This window comes from Scylla paramamosain, chromosome 17 (assembly GCF_035594125.1).
Source record: "Scylla paramamosain isolate STU-SP2022 chromosome 17, ASM3559412v1, whole genome shotgun sequence".
Taxonomy (NCBI): domain Eukaryota; kingdom Metazoa; phylum Arthropoda; class Malacostraca; order Decapoda; family Portunidae; genus Scylla; species Scylla paramamosain.
In genome coordinates this window covers 795,001-799,438 of record NC_087167.1, presented here as the reverse complement: position 1 = coordinate 799,438, position 4,438 = coordinate 795,001, and the positions used below count along the sequence as shown (strand labels likewise).

General features: G+C 36.9%; 1 protein-coding gene across 11 annotated transcripts in view; it reads left to right on the top strand.

Moving 5' to 3' along the window:
- The first annotated feature begins 989 nt into the window (after positions 1-989).
- The window catches only part of LOC135108286 (cAMP-regulated phosphoprotein 21-like), a 143,562-nt gene continuing 140,113 nt past the window's right edge, over positions 990-4,438 (top strand). For 9 of the 11 annotated variants that reach the window (XM_064019077.1, XM_064019079.1, XM_064019076.1 and 6 more), the window contains exon 1: positions 990-1,111. The gene's annotated coding sequence lies outside the window, so the exon portion shown is untranslated. The remainder of the gene's footprint in view (positions 1,112-4,438) is intronic. The other 2 variants (XM_064019073.1, XM_064019078.1) reach the window with 2 other exon arrangements.

Sequence of the window (4,438 nt, the reverse complement as noted above, 5' to 3'; positions counted from 1 at the left end):
GAATCTACAGTCCAAACATATACAGTCAACACACATTAACAGCGGCTTTCCGGCCACCTATGTAACAGTAACACACACACACACACACACACACACACATCCCTAGTTAATACAGGTAAAATTCTGTTAACTAATAAACTCATGTACACTTAGAATAATACCACCACGTCTCATTCACAAAATAGACATGACATTTTAATACACAAATGCCATCGGCATCCCCTATGAGCCTCGCTGCCGCTTCTACAAACTCTACGGTCTAAAAACATACATTCTTTGTACATCAATACGTCCTTCCGGCCATCTATGCAGCAATAATATGTGTTACTCTCTCTCTCTCTCTCTCTCTCTCTCTCTCTCTCTCTCTCTCTCTCTCTCTCTCTCTCTCTCTCTCTCTCTCTCTCTCTCTCTCTTTCTCTCTCTCTCTCTCTTTTGTGAAAACTGGAATCTGCAACTTCAATCTCTTCCTGTTCTTATGGAGCCCTTTTTGATAAAACTCTTACACTCCTCCCAAATACATTGCTTATTTATATTCTACCTAGAGAAGGAAGCAAGAAGTTCAGATTCTCTAACTTTGACTACACAAACATACACTAATTAACTATTCGATTGAATTCTTGATAAAACTCAAAAGTTACTACGGTCCTTATCTGAGTCGGTGTTGGTTCACATGTGGCATACCGTATTAATATTCTTTGTTTGGCTACCAAATGCTAACTCCTGAAACAACTAGAGATGTAATGTGGAGAGAAAAAAAGTTTGATAAGTAATAGAAATATATAATTCGAAATACAAATAGAATAGATATAGCGCTAGTGAGCCGAACAAAACTGATGAGGTTGAAAGCAACATAAACCGGAATAATAAGAAATATGATGAAAAATAAAAATACATTTAATAGGTAATAAGAATATACACATAAAAATATAGATAAAATAGATATAGCCGCTATAAACCGAAAAAATAGCAAGGCCGAAAGTGACATAAGCTGGAAATCGTCGTCTGTTTGTTATTGTTGTGAAAATCGATGGTGTGATGGTGTATTTTTATGCGATTTTCCATATCTGTGGGCTTCCAACGTCTCTGCACAGGAACGGATCCCAGATTTTAGGTAAGTGCATCACGCTGGAGAGTGAAAAGGAAGCCAATATGTGTATTCAGAAGAGATTCGGGATGGTAAATGTGCGAGGGACTATTTTAAGATTCGACCATTTACCTTCTTCTCTCACCTGCCAGGCTTAGACATATCTGGCAGCCCACACACCTGCCTGGGGAGGAACATGTGCCCCAGTATTGATGTCTAGTGCACCGATTAGCTTGAGTGTAATTCTGTTAGCAGGATTAAACACTGGGTAAATCTTGGCCTTAGAGACGCACACAGCAGTCTCTTCTCATTCCGTCAATCACAGACTCGGGCCTGGTGGCAGTCCTGGGTTCTCGGGTAGGGGGAAAGTAAGAAAAAGCAGTAAATTTTGGCTTCATGACCTAACATTTTGTGTAATTTCATGAACTTCACATAATAATAGTTTTGGTGGTTATCATTGTTCTATCGTGAATTATTAGTGACTGTGTAGAGGGTAAGCCACAAACCAGCAGATATCATTGCCCCTCTTTAAAGGTACTGTAATATTAACTTAACATTGCAAGTGGTAGATGTGTTAGTCAGAAATGCACAGGCTTCTCTGGCCCTTCCTAACACCTTTGTTCTTATCCTGATTTCTTATCTTGACAATGGTCTTCTCTCCCTCATCAGTTACTGTTGCATCTTGTGTAGTGACAGGACAGTCAAAGCCAATGAAAATCGACTCATGCTTTGGTGATCTTGGCCTGATTGTTAAGATGTTGGACTTGCATTTTTTTGAGTCCTTATATAGGTTCAATCCTTAGTGAAAGCCTTTCATGGTCAGCCTTTCATGCTTTCCAATGAAGGTCTCTGTTTCCATGATGCTCCAAGGCAGGGTGTTGCATTAAATTCAAGGTGATGTTTACAAGCCTGGATAGCTTGTGCTGATAAAAATTCTTTTTATAATAATGTTATCCCATATATCCAGTTCTTGAGAACTTGTACTTCATCATGAAGTACAAGTTCTCAAGAACTGTACTTCAAATTGTTCTCAAGAACAATTTAAATGAAATAACATATTTGATGCATATTTTAGATGTCAATTTTAGATGTCATTTTAGATGTCGATAATGTTATCCCATATATCCAGTTCTTGAGAACTTGTACTTCATCCAAAACATCAGCTACTTCACATTGAAATGGCATTAAAGACCTGCAAATAACAGAGCAGTGCATGCAGTTCATCAATAATTTTGGTTTTCTTACCATTCCTAGGTAAAATTTTCAGTATTAGATCACACTCTCATTTAGAGAATAATCAGAGAATTTTTTTTTTTTTTTTCCAAGGGCTTGCAACCACCTTGAAAATTACTGGCACCTTCCTAGGTTAAGAACTACTGTACTATTACCTCCTATCTTCCCAGGCCTCATCTCACCTCTCCCTCTGTGCTTCCCCACACAAAGGACAGAGTTAAGATGTTTGAATTTATTGAAATGGATGAGTGATATGAATATGTGAACTGTTTTTCCATGAACTTCAGGAACCCTGACTACTGATAGTAGATAGTAGACCATGTGTAGCAGTTAATATCTTGTAAGAATTATATAGGAGGCTGACAGTAGTTCATGAGCTAAATTCTGGTGAAGGTTGTAGCTTACACAAGTTCCCACCACTGGAGAAAGAGTGATTAGTTTGATAGTTCCATAGTTTGATTGGAGATGTGCCACATAACAGACACTTTGTGATAAATTTACAAGTGGAATTTTCTTGAAGTTCAGGCAATTGTGAACTTGTATACATAATATAACAATACTAAAAGTGATTTTACCCTGTACTTGTGTGAAGTTAATGATAGTTTAAATAGTGATTTTCTCAATAAGTTCATCTAGGACTTTACAAAGTAAATAAAATTCTCTTAATTAAGTGTAACTGCCTCTTATTTTAAGCCTAGTAAATTTTCCAATGTACTGTTGTATACATTTGTACTCAAGCTTCAATTTTCTTCCATAGGCCTGACAAGATTGTTGCAACTGACTTATGTCTAACCTGTCTTCTCAGCTAATTATTCATGGTTTCAGTTAAGAAGGTCCAACCTCCATAGCTCATACAGCATCAACAGTGTGTGACTTAGGTACCAACCTAAAGATTCTTGGTTCTGTGCCAGTAGTGTATAACATAAATGTATGCCATACTCATGGAATGTTAGTGCCACCCCCATCCTGGGTGGCACTCAACACACAGAGTAGGGTGACTTGTTTCTTTCTCCACTGTAACCTTCCCAGTCATCACTTAGATTTTAAGATGGGAGGAATTGAGGAGCAGGCAGTCACCTGATAAAACCCTCAACCATAACCTGGGATTTCCTGCATTGTAGTCAGATGTGCTGCTGCCTGAACCGCAGCATTTCCTAGTGTTTGACACACTAAACCACCACTTTGCCATAGTTATGGTACTTTTGTGTTAGAAATCATGTGCAGTGTTGGGAGTTTCCCACTCATAAATTAATACATTATTAACTCCCTAAGGCTGTGATCTTACACTCCTCCTTACTTCCCTCTTCCCCTATCCTTTCCATAAGTGGGATTGGTGCAGAGAATTAATTCCATTTCCTCATGTCCCCATCACTTCTCTCACCCACAGGACAGAAGCAATATCAGGCTGAGATCAAAACATCAAAATAAAGGACATTATTTTGTGCAACTTTTACATGATATTGGGAAACTTAACATCTTCTTAATTTGGAAACACAGTTAATGAAGCAATGACTGTTGTATATTACTTTCATGCAAGCAAAATTAATTATGTATTATAATCAATCACTCTTTGGTGTGTGATTGGCTAACACTGAAGATACAAAACATCTCCATATTGGGTGATGCTGTTTGTGCCAGATGTATCTCTTATATATAATTATAATACATAGGCAAAGTATGAGCAATGTTCGTGATTTGTGCCACGTATGGCATTAAGCTTCAAGTTCAAGAATTATAATTTGCATCAGTACTGTAGTAAATCAGATAAGTCCTCTTGCATATACATACCTGACAGGCTTGACAAATATGCTCATTATGTTTGAGGCATTATCTAAAAAAAAGAAATAAATAAATACATAAATAAAAAAATGTAATAATAAGTAAAAGTAAATGAATGAAAAATAAATTGAATAAAATAAGATAAACTGAAGCAAAATAAATAATGAAATAGATACATACAATAAAAAAAAACACTAAGAAAAGATAACAGCATAAATTTCTCATTGAAATAAAATATAGACACTACATTTTGGCTCATTGCTGATGGACCCCTCAGAGCTACTGCTGTGAAACTGAGTATAGTGATGCGTGACTAAATGAAGCAGGAAGGCAGTGATTGAT